Raw genomic sequence first — 13,047 nt, forward strand, 5'->3', positions numbered from 1 at the left:
ACAGTAGGCGAGAAACTAACCTTGTAACATTCGATTTTGTCCCATGTGATAATACTATCATACCTTTGCTTTGGAAATGAGATCGTTACATGCAATTCAAGACAGTGCCAACCAAGAGATATATTATAAATCACACCATAAGTCATTGGCTTTTATGACAGTTTTGGGCTAGTTTGCTTTGAATGTCACAAAAGAGCAAATTTTTTTCATTTAATAGTATTGATGATTAGTCTTTGAGTTATAAAACGTTATCTCCCTGAGGAAGATATATATATACTGAAATAATTTCTCTTAATGGGCTCTCAATATGGTTCCATATTTTCAGTGTCCCAAATATCCTTATTCTGATATCAGAATGATTACTATGAACTTTTCGCTGAGTCCTTCTAATTTAATTTGCACATGAATTCTCCTAAATCAAAGGATATATTTCTTAGCTACAGGTAGTGGGTAAAGCAAGCCCAACATCCAGGTGAACCAATCTCTGGCCACTCATCTGTGGAGATGCGAATGAAGGAGGATCTCTTTTGGGAGTAATTGATGTACTGTAATTTATCTGAAGGTAGAACATAGAATTGGATAAGCATTATTTTTTATTTGCAATTCAAAAACTGGAAAATATTCTGGACTAGGTATGATCACTTGGAAAAAATAATTATACCAGAAGTTTTTTCCATGTGGCTGCTAATCAAAAGAGAACTGTGTGCGACACCTGGGCAGATTTCTCTTGGTATGGGCTGGAAAACATGTCAGCATGTCATCATGGCTAGATGTTGGGGCCCCTCTGCTAGATTCAGCTTTCTAACACTGCAGTTACCTGAATGGGTGGACTCAGGGGTGCTGGAGTAGGGAGCCTGCAGAATCTCTTGCAATTTTTCTTATGGTTATTTAATGATAAATATTTTAGCCTTAATTATGGCTAGAAGTGGAAAGAAAATTTCAGCAAGGGTTGATATTTTAGCTTCAGGGAAGAATAAATAGCCCCAAATGCCTGAGATTTCCCTCAATATTACCGGATGGCTTCCCTGTAAATTTCTTCACAACTCTCCAACTCTCAGATGCTAAAACCAGCTGCTTACAGATATCTTTCCCTACTCTCAAGGAACATGATCTAAATATGAATCATCAAAGGCACCAAGATCTTGGCTATAAAATCCTCCTAGTGACACAGTATCCTACTCTGTGAAGGGAGCCAAAAGAATTCTTTCCACAGCTTCTTCCTCAGAAGAGAGGCAATAGTGCATAGTGGAAAAGGCACTAGCTTCAACAACTGCTAAACTTAAGTTTGATTCCTGACTCAGCCACTTCTTAGTTGTTTGACCTATGACAAGTAAACAAAACTCCTTGAGCCAAGTTTTCCAATCTAAAAATGGAGATACTATCTACATTATAAGGTGGTAGAAAAGTAAAATTAGTGCATATGAAATACACAGATGTAGTGGAGTCTAGATAAAGTAGAAGTTGTAACTAAGACTTTTAGTCTGTTTACAAGAAGGATGCACCATCTCGTTATATAAAGTAAGCTTTTGAGAACTTAAGGCCCCACCAGGTCCCACACACTGGTCAGTACATAGGTTGGGAATAGGGCAATAAAACTAACAAAGGAGATGAAAGACCCATACAAAGAAAATTACAAAACATTGTTAAAAGAAAGAAAAAAAGACACAAAGAAGTAGAAAAACATTCCCGGCTCATGGATCGTAAGAATTAACACTATAATAATGGCCAACCTACCAAGAGCAATTTATAGATTCAATGCAACTCCAATAAAAATTTTAATGGCAGGGGCCTTCCTGGTGGCACAAGGGGTTAAGACACAAATTATGAAGCTACCCACAGCCACTGCAGCTTGAGTTCGATTCCTGGCCAGGGAGCTACCTACATGATGTAGCAGACCTCTCCTGTCTTGCCGGCTGCTCTCCTCAGCAGTGTATTTCAGTAAATCTGCCTGTTCTGTTTCCCACTCTGTCTCTGGTGAATCCTCTCACCCCCCACACCTCTGGCCTGTACCCTAGTTCTTGTATGCATAAATAAATAAATCTTAAAAAAAACCTCAATGGCATTCTTCAAAGAAACAGGACAAATATTACTGAAATTCATATGGAATTACAAAAAATCTTGTAGAGCCAAAGTGCTCCTGACTAAAAGGAAGAAAATTGGAGGTATTACACAATAGACTTCAAACTATACTGCAAAGCATTAAAAATAAAAACAGCATAGCACTGGAACAAAAAAACAGACACACAGATCAAGAGAAAACTCATAAATAAAGCCACATATATATGGTCAACTAATTTATGACAAAAGAGCAAAAAAAAAAATACACTGGAAAAAAGATAGTTTCTTCAATAAATGGTGCTGGGACAATTGGACGCTGATATGCAAATGTTTGAAACTAGACCACCACTTAATGCCATACACAAAAACCAACTCAAAATAGATATAAGACTGAAACAATAAAATATATAGAAGAAAACATAGGCAAAACACTCCCTGACATACATCTCAGAAACATCTTTGAGGACTCATCCCAGAAGCAAAAGAAAATGAAGGAAAAGATATGGGACCATATCACACTAAAAAGCTTCTTCACAGCAAAAGAGACAGTAACTAAAATGAAGCGACAACCCATAGGATAGGAGAAAATATTTGTGTACCATACAACTGATAAGGGACTGATATCAAATATCGACAAAGGGCTCAATCAAAAGATGGGCAAAAGAGCTAAAAAGGACACTTTTCAAAAGAAGAAATGCAAATGACCAACAGGTATATAAAAAAAATGTTTAACCTCACTTATCAGGGAAATGTAAATCAAAATTACAATGAGATACCACCTCACACCATTAAGAATGGTCCGTATTAAAAAAAAAAACCGGTAATAACAAATGTTGGTGAGGGTGTGGAAAAAAAAAAGAAAACCCTCTTACACTGCTGATGGGGGGTGCAAATTGATCCAGCCACGATGGAAAGCTGTTGGAGGATACTTAAAACATTAAAAATGGATCTACCATATGATCCACTCCTGGGAATATACACAAAGGAAACAACAACACTAATTTCAAGGGAAACCTGCACTCCTATGTTTATTGCATCCCTATTTACAATAACTAAGATATGAAAACAACTTAAATGCCCCAGAACAGACGAATGGATCAAGAAGTTGTAGTATATACATACAGTGGAATACTACTCAGTGATCAAAAAAGATAAACTCATGCCATTTGCAGCAACATGGATGGAGCTGGAAAGGATTATGCTCAGTGAAATAATTCAGAAAGAAAAAGAAAAATATCTGATCATCTCACTTATTGGGGGAATACAGGAAAACTGAGCAAAGGAATCTGGAAAAAGACAAAACTTTCAGGCAAACCACAGATCTGAAACCTACAGCAGGGGAGGTTCAGGGAGAGGGGTCAAAGCAGGGGACAGAAGAGCACAAGGGACTACGGTGACGGTCACGGGTGTCATGGTGGTGGGAGAATTATGGGGACCAAACACAATAGAAGAAATCAAATATTGTACAAAAATGAACAATGATATAAAAAAATTGAAATGAGTAAGAAAGAAGATGCTGCTTTTCATCTTACTAAAATTTTAGTATTCTTTCACCTTCCTTTTACACTCCTTTCTTTCTCATTTACTGTTTAAAAACAATTCTTACTTCTAAAATCACAAGTAGCATCAAAACATTCTTGATATAAAATGTGAACAGAAGCATATTCCTTTTTTTTTTCCCCTGGTGAGGGAAGAATCAAAACAGGTGCTGTTAGAAAAATGAGATGCTAGCAAGTAAACGACCAAAGCTGGCTTTTGTCAGAAGTTAAGATTTTCTGGGGCCTCCCTGGTGGAGCAAGCAGTTAAGCACCACACTATGAAGTAATCTGCAGCTTCTGCAGCACGAGATCAATCCCCGGCGGCCAGGGAGCAACCCACATGGCACAGCAGACCTCTCCTGACTCGCCCGCTGCTCCCCTTAGCAGTATATTTCAGTCAGTCTGCCCATTCTGTTTCCCACTCTGTCTTTGGTGAAACCTCTCACCCCCCACACCTCTGGCCTGTACCCCAGCTGTTGTATGCATAAATAAATAAATCTTTTTTTTTTTTTAAGATTTTCTTAACTACTCTGTAATCTTAACTATTCCATATGAAGTTTAGAAGGAGTTTTTCAAATTTTGTAAAAAGTTCCTTGGGGTTTTGATTTTATCTGTAGTGAGTTATAAACTGATTTTAAGAGAAGTGACACTATTAAAAGATCAAATATTTTCAACCATGAACGTGGTGTATTTGTCCAAAAATTCTAGCCTTTCTTTAAAAAAATGTCCCTCATGGGCCTCCCCGGGGGCGCAGCGGTTGAGCGCTAGGTTGCGAAGCTGCCCGCAGCCTCTGCAGCACCGGTTCGATCCCCGGCTGCTCCCCGGCCACCGGAGGAGGGTCCCGCATGGCGCTCAGACCTCTCCTGCCGCCCGCTGCTCCCCTCAGCAGTGTACTTAGGTCCTTCTGCCTGCTCTGCTCCCCGCTCTGGCTCTGGTGAATTCTCTCACCCTCCGGTGCTTCTGACTGTACCCAGTGCTTGTATAAATAAATAAAATAAATAAATAAAAGATATGTTAAAAAAGAAACGTCCCTCAGTTTAACTTATAATTTTACTTAACATTTCTTACATATTTTTTACTGGATTTATTCTTATATAGTTCATACTTTTTGCTTTACAAATGGAGTATTTTTTTTTTTTTACCAATTAAAAAACCATTATTGCTGCTATATCCAACCACATTACTAAACTCTCATTGGTTGAGAGTTAGTAGTATTGTTGCTTTAGAATTTTCAAGTGGACAATTATATGTTAGTCAAATAGTGTCTTACTTCTTTTAGTTGAGTTTGTACAGCTTATGTCCTTTTTACTCATGCAGCATTGGGTATATTCTCCAATGATAATGTTTTGAGTAACAGTGAGAATAAAGGACATCCTTTGTTTTTTACTTTACTCAGAACATGCTGCAATTTCCCCAGTACGTATGATTCTTGATGTAGGACATGCTCATCTGCTAAAGAAACTTTTTCTATTCTGACTTTGCCACTTTAAAAAAAAAATCAGGGCATGGTTTTAGTTTTAAGACATGCTTTGCTAGCATCTAGTGATATCATCACATAGTTTTTTTTTTTTTTGTCATTTGAGCTTGTAGTTAAGTAAGCTACTTATACCCCTTATATATATTATTTAATTACAAAGTTATACTTTCACTATACTACCAGAGTCAGCCTACTCACTCTTCAGAGTGTTTTTCTTTGTAATAATAAATGGGGTTGGTTTTTAGTTGTCTTGTGTTGTCCAGGTTTGGTCATAGGATCATGATGTTTTATAAAATAAGGTGGATAGCTTTCCCTTTTCGCCTTTGAACTTGTAAAATGTAACATTTTATGTAACATTGGGATTATCTTTTACTGAGAACTCACTAATAAAGTTGTCTTGGTGGAATGCAGTTATTAGGCATAGATTATAGACTATATGATTTCTTATATGATTACTGAGTTGTGTAGGTATTCAATAGTCTACTTGGATAATTTATGTATTTTCTTTAAAATCGTTCATTTCTTAGAGTTTTGAGAATATGAGAAGTAGATAACTCAGACCAATACTTCATACCCAGATGTGTGAATGGACTCATTCACAGCAGAGGGCGCCCCGGGACAACACAAAAGCCCCAGGGCCACCTAGCAACTCTGATTATTGGGCCTATGCTCAAATCATACACATCTGGTGATATCTGTTCACATCTGGTGATATCTGGTGTGTGTTTGTTATATGCCGGAAACCTCTATCCTCAGGCACTTCAGACAGAAAGATGAATGTGCTTCAGTTCTTGCTCTCAAGAAACATATACACAGTCAAGTAGGAGAGATGAGAATATGTGTTAACTAAAAATAACAACTGCTAACATTCATTTTCCACTTACTATGTTTCATACACTGTGCTAAGGGTTTTGCCTTCATAATCTCATCCATTCTTCATAAGATTTCTTCAAGTTAGGTAGGGTTATTATGGCTGGCCCCACACTGTGAGAAGTGCTATAATTGAGGAATGAGAATGCTTGGGAAGAAATAAAGGAAGGAAATAAGAAAGTAACATTAGCGATTTAATTGTTTGCTTTTTTCTCAGCTGTGAGCTGGCTGAATGTAGATTGTATCTTGCTCCATCTCAGTGTCTGGCCTCCATCATTATCTCATGAATGAATGATTTTTGAGCAGGTTACTGGATGGTGAGTAGATTTTCACAAGCTAGGTAAGAGAAGAGTGTCTTCTAGGCAGAGCGTGCAGTGTCACGAGACGTGATTGTGAGATGCTCAGGAGAGATCAAGTAGTTTGAGTGAAGGATTATCAGGGTGACATGGGGAGCAGAAGAAACTGGAAAGTAGATTGGTGTCTCGGTCATTTATTGCCATGTAAAAAAACTGCCCAAATGAAGTCTGAAAAATAATTATTTATTACTCTTTATGAGTGTACAGGTTAGTTGTGTATGTGTGTGTGTTGTCTTGCTTAGGATGGTTTCATCCATACATATGGCAGTTGGTTGGATGTTGGCTGGATGGAGAAGGGTGGTTGGGCCATGTGCCTCTCATCATGTAATAGCCTGCCTGGGTTTATTCTTCACATCAGTGGCAGGATTCTGAGAAAGTGAGTGAAAGTGGGTAAGGTGTGGAGACCTAGGCTTGTTGTTGGTACTCTGTCATTTCTGCCATATTCCATTATCTAAAGAAAATCAGAAAGTCAGTCTAAAATCAAAAGGTGGGGAAAATAGACTCCACATCTTGATGGAAGGAGCTGCAAGTCAAATTACCAAGGATAGGAATACATTGGAAACATGTTTGTGCCTGTCTACTGCAGTTGAGACTCAGTTACTGAAGGGTATTTGCTCTCCAAAAACCAAGTACGGATCTTTTTTTGGTAAGATTAGGAAGACCTCAAGGCAGAACACAAACTTAGAATTTAGGAAAATATCTCTGGTTATGGTATGATATAAAGTTTGAAGGAAGGAGAGATTAAAGGCAAACTGCCTTTTTAGCAACTAAAGCAGCTGTCCGGGATAACATGGATTTAAATAGAACCCGTGACATTGGGTCACTCCTTCCAGTCTGTCAAGATAAATCAAGACCACGGTTTCCCTTTTCTGACCCCACCAATTCACTTTGCATGGAGATTAAAGGATTTGAGTTTAAATATGTGGGCCAGTGAATTAATTTAGATGGCCTCTACATTTCTTCCCTGTGTTAAATTTCCATCATTCTTTTTTTTTTTTTTTTTTTTTTTTTTGGTGGGACCCTCAGCAGCAGCCGGGGAATGAACCGGCGCTGCAGAGGCTGCGGGCAGCCTCTCAGCCCAGCGCTCAACCGCTGTGTCACCAGGGGAGGCCCTAAATTTCCTCATTCTAAGGAGAGTCTTACTATCTATGGTACTTCCAAATGCCTGGAGGATAAAAAGTTATTTTCCTACATACAAAAATATGCCAGGCGGGTAATCAAGGAAGGTTTTCAGCAAGAGGAAAACATGATCATCAAAATCACTGGAAAGTTCAATCTCACAATGAGGAGCAGGATTAACCAAGGGGGGAACTCAGGAACAATTTTGGACCAAAGAAACAGTTTACATATGAATCCACAAGGCAGGGATTAGACACGGCATGCCGGGTGGGCCCTGGAGTGGGAAGAGAAGAGTGGTTCTACCAGTGCTTCTGTTACAGCTGGAGACTCTTAGAAGTGGAGGAGATGTCCTAGTTTTCATAGATATGGAAACTAAAATCTAAAGAAGTGTGTGTGGTCTGCCCAAAGTCAAGCAGAAACAAAATTCACATTTCGCTCTCTTCTCTGCTTTTTCCATGCTAGCAGATAGCCAATGGGATGACTTTTTTTTCTGCTTTGCAAAGTTTTTTTACTCAGATCTTTCTGAGTAAACTGAGCTTCCCGATTTCTGGGGACTGTACTCTCCTGTTTTATTTGCTTGTTTTCTCTTCTTCAGTTTTCCTGCAGTCATTGTTTCCAGTTTCTACTGCTCAGCTCCTGTGCCTTACCAGTGTGCAATGGATCTTATCCCAAGGCTCCTTGACTGTGCTGCTCCTTTTGTAAGCGAGTCTTCTCTCTCCAGACCTTGGCCTTTTCCCTGGGGTCTTACAAGAGTGCACCCTGAAGTGTCCCCCGTCATAATTTTTCCATGATCACATGAATGGAAATATCCACTTTCAGTTTGTTTGGTTTGTCAACCACCTGTTTTTTGCAACTTATGTCTGTCAGCAGCTCTTGAAACTGCCCCTCAAGGCCTCAGGCTGCACAGTTACCTTGTCAGAAAGAAGTGACACCTATGTGAAGGAAAAGACAAGTGTCATGGAGACCAGAAGAATTGAGTCTTTGCAAGGAGACAAGCACCTGGATGGTTCCATATTTCAAATAGATGAAATTTGCATAAAATAAACTACAAATTACAAATAATCTATAAATTTTCCTGGACGGCACCACCAGTCTCTCAACAACCTCATATTCTTACTTTTGACCCTTCAAGTACCAGTTCTTAAACCAAGTTTTCAAGGTCATTCTTAGCCTTGTTTTTTGCTCTTCAACAATGTTGCTCTGCCCAGACAATGCTCTTTGTCTTGGAATCTTCACTCATTTTGTCCCCATGAGTGGCATTGCCCATGGCACCTAAGACCTCATGCCAATCATGACATTACTGTTAGTGTGCAGGAAGAGAGGCACCCCGAGTCCTCAAACCTGCCTGCTCTGAATGGATTTTGTCATCTACCACATAAGACAAAACATACTCTTAGAGTATAAGACTTTTTTTTTTTTAATAAAAGAGAATTTTACTAGAATTAGTGTGCAATACAGAGAAGAGAAAAAATAGTTTCCCCATGAAACACCCAAAGTTACCCATATCTTTGTGGGTAAATGCCCAGCCAAACAGGTTGGTCCGAAGCAGAGTCACTGAGGCTTGAAAGTCTGCCACAAGTCTAAGGCACCTTCTGGTGGGGACCCATAGAAAATGGCAGAAATGGCCAAGCAAGTCTGGATAGAAGGAGCGAAATCAAAATATAAGTTGAGACAAAGGCTACTATTGTCAGCCTCCCCATTGGTCTCTCACCCACTTCTCTTTCAAGTGTCTTCTTCCATGTTCCCCAAGTCCCTTATGCAAGTCCAAGGCTGAGAAGCAAGTGCAGCTTCTTTTTTATATGTCTCTTTTTCCCATGTGCCTGCACCAGCTCTTCTTTCTAGACATTCCAGACTTTTCCAGCTTCTCCTCAATGCTCAGCTCCAACCACCCTTCCTTGAGTGGGGCAGAGAAGATGGAACCTCCCCTTTCTATGGGTATCACACTATTACACTGCCTCATTGTAGGGAGTCAGACTGTTTCTATGCCTATGTCCCGTTTGCACCTGCAGATGGGTGGGGCTCATGTCTTGTTCATCTTCGTATCCTTGCACCTAGCACAGTGCCTGGAATACAGCAGACCACCAATGGATATGTGCTGATGTACGAATGAACACATGCATGGTTCCTAGCCCTCCGGTGACTCAGGAATGGAAAACAGAAGGCACCTCCTTTAGAGGATCTCCCCTGCGCAAAAGGGCCATGAGTATGTCTGCAGCAGGGAGAGTGGAGCTGCTGGGTGGGAGGATAAGAAGAACAAAACTTGGTCTGGGGCAGTGAGATGAAAGGAAGCTGGTCACTTGTGCAGAAACCATCATGCTTACAGCAGTGATAATGACAACACATAAATATTCATGGGGTCCCTGTTCCTTCAAATAGATCTTTTGAAAAATGTGACCATAAAACTCCTGTTAGCAGTTATCAACTTATTAACATAATCACCTAAGGAAAACAAAATCTCTCCCCCTCTTCAAGAGGGGGGCCTCCCATAAATGCTGCTTTTTCTGGGGCCCTTAGCCACAGCTGTATTTCTCACTCACCACTTTGGACCTTACATTTTCAATCTCTTCAACTTTGTTTCCTCTTGCCAAGGTGCTATCAAGTTCTAACCCCTCCTCCAAAAGAAAGGCCCAGTTCAGGCACCATAACCCTTTGACACCAGCCCCTTGAGGGTAAAAGTCCAGCCATACAGGATTGGCCCAGAGTAAGGCCCGAAAGCCTGCCACAAGTCTAAAGCACCTTCCCGCGGGGACCCATAGAAAAGGATCAGAAATAGCCAGACAGGAGCCTCCCTGGTGGCGCAAGGGATTAAGCAACACACTATGAAGCAATCCGCAGCCTCTGCAGCAAGAGTTTGATCCACGCCCCACCAGGGAGCAACCCACATGGCACAGCAAACCTCTCCTATCTCGCCTGCCACTCCCTTCAGCAGTGTATTTCAGTCAATCTGCCTGTTCTGTTCCTCACTCTGTCTCTGGTGAATCCTCTCACCCCCGCATCTCTGGCCTGTACCCCAGTTCTTGTATGCATAAATAAATAATTTTTAAAAGAAAAGAAATAGCCAGCCAAATCTGGGGGGGAAAGAACAAAATCAAAATCAAGCTAAAAACTGCCATTGTGGGGCCTCCTGGTGGCGCAGGCAGTTGAGTGCGGCGCTGTGAGGCTGTCTGCAGCCTCTGCAGTGCCGGTTCAATCCCCGCCAGCCTCGGAGCAACCCACATTGCGAGCAGACCTCTCCTGTCTCGCCCACTGCTCCCCTCAGCAGTGTATTTCTGTCAGTCTGCCTGTTCTGTTCCCCGCTCTGTCTCTGATGAGTCCTCTCACCCTCCCCGTGCATCTGGGCTGTACCCTGGTTCTTGTATAAATAAAATAAATCTTAAAAAAAAAAAAAAACTGCCATTGTGAACCTCCCCACGGGTCTCTTACCCACATCTGTTTCAATCAGTCCAGGACCAAGAAGCAAGTGCAGCTTCTTCACATGTCTCTTTGTTCCATGTGCCTCCTCCAGGTTTTCTTGCTCTCCATCTGTTTTCTTCCTTCCCTAGTCTCCTCTCCAATTCTTTCCTTTTCTCTGCTCAGCTCTACCCTCCTTTGGGTGGGGCAGGGAACCTGGAACTTCCCCTTCTCCTGGGCACCACGCTGTAATATTAGGAAGACCATATTCCAGGCCCTTGAACTAGAGACAAGCTCCAGTGTGAAGCAGCTACAGAAGATGGACCTCCCCCTTTTAGCTCCCCAAAAGATTTTGGGCTAGATATGGTGAGGGGTGATTTGATGGAGGTTAAGAGTAGCAAGTTTGGGATGGAGGAGGCATAGGACCAGAAACTGGAGGTGGGGGTAGAGATGATTACCACAGAAGAGAAATTACTTAAACAGGAGCTCCTCAGGAGCACACTATTATAGAAAGTATCTGGAGGCACAAACCAGAGGTGGGGATGTGGAGATTGAAGGCTAGTAGAAAATCCCACCCTTACAGATCAATTTAGTCACACCCTAAAAGTGATTAGTAATAGGTAGCAATCCACAAAGGAATGAAACCCTACCCAGTAAAGAACACTTTGCCAGCCAAATGCCCAAAAATAGATGACTGTATCAAGAAGATGTGGCATATATACACAATGGAATATTATTCAGCAATCAAAAAAGATAAACTCATGCCATTCGCAGCAATGAGGATGGAAAAAGAAAAATATCGGATGGTTTCACTTATAGCAGGAATATAGGGGAACCAAATAAGACATCAGTGTAAAAAAACAATAACAGTACAAAACACAACAAAGCAAAAACAGACAATTATAAATCAGAGACACACTGCAGGGGAAGAGGAGGGAGAGGGATCAGAGGGAGGGAGGGAGGGGCACAGGGGACTGAGGTGATGGTGCACGGGTGCATTGGGGAAGGAAACTCTATGGGGACTACACCTGAGGGGGTGGGGGGAAGCAAATATTGTTTAAAAATGAACAATGATGTCAAAAAAAGGAGAACACTTTGTTAGTAAAATTTCTGCCTTGGCAAATGTTGAAAAATGCAGCTTTCTGCTAGCCTGAGTCTTTGTGGGTGCCTCTCTTTCTTTCTTCTCTTGCTCATAAACCTGTGCTTTTAAAATGTAAAATAAATAAGTAAATAGATAAACAAATAAGTAAATATTCATGGGGGATTACTCAGAGGCTTGGTAGAAAAATGTACTGGTTTTTGATTCAGTGACTGAAATTATTACTGGTAATTTTTTAAAGACTTATTTATTTATGCATACAAGATCTGTGGTGCAAGCCAGAGGTGTGGGGGCAGGGTGAGAGGATTCCCCAGAGACAGAGAAGGGGGCAGAACAGGTGGATTGACCAAAATACACTGCTGAGGGGAGTAGCCGGCGAGACAGGAGGGGTCTGCTGTGCCAAGTGGGTTACCTCCCTGGCCAGGTATTAAACTTGTGCTTCAGTGGCTGCTGATAGCTTCATGGTGCTGAGCCTAACCCCTTGTGCCACCAGGAAGGCCCTAAATTTTTTTAAAAAGAAAGAAAATTCAACAAACGCATGATCTTGGAAAGCCAGAAAAATGATGATAAAGTCTCAAGGGCTGGACCAAGTGAGAGAAGGGTCCCAGCCTGTGCAGCCTGGAGCTGCAGCCTGCCATGCGGCTACTCTGGATCTTTCTCACAGAGGCACCCTGGGCCTGATTATTTAAGACATTCTCCTCTGTTCTGCCAAAGAACATGCACACATCTCAAATCCTGAGGTTATTTTTTAAGTTTCCATGGAGTGTTATTTTATTATTTAAATAAAACTCTTTCCTTCACATGATAGACACCAGGTATGCTCATGAAGAAACATTTGGAAGACATAGATTATGTATAAAATAAGCCACGTGTAATCCTACCATTCAAAGGTAACCATTTTGGCATATTTGCTTTCTGTTATATCTCTGAAAACTATAGCATTTGAGTGCTGCACTGGTGGGGTCTGGGACATGGCTGTGAAATAGACCCTTGTAGAAGAAATGGGTTTATGGAGGGCCTTCAGCTAAATCCCAAAGCTTTTCCTTATTTGTTGACATGTTCTCACCTGCATTCTGCTGACGTGGTGATTGGGAGGCCCCAAAGTAACTTCATGCCCTTACCATCCTCACACTACGGTTG

Source organism: Talpa occidentalis, unplaced genomic scaffold, assembly GCF_014898055.3.
Source record: "Talpa occidentalis isolate TD23 unplaced genomic scaffold, MPIMG_talOcc4v2.1 talOcc4.12, whole genome shotgun sequence".
NCBI lineage: Eukaryota > Metazoa > Chordata > Mammalia > Eulipotyphla > Talpidae > Talpa > Talpa occidentalis.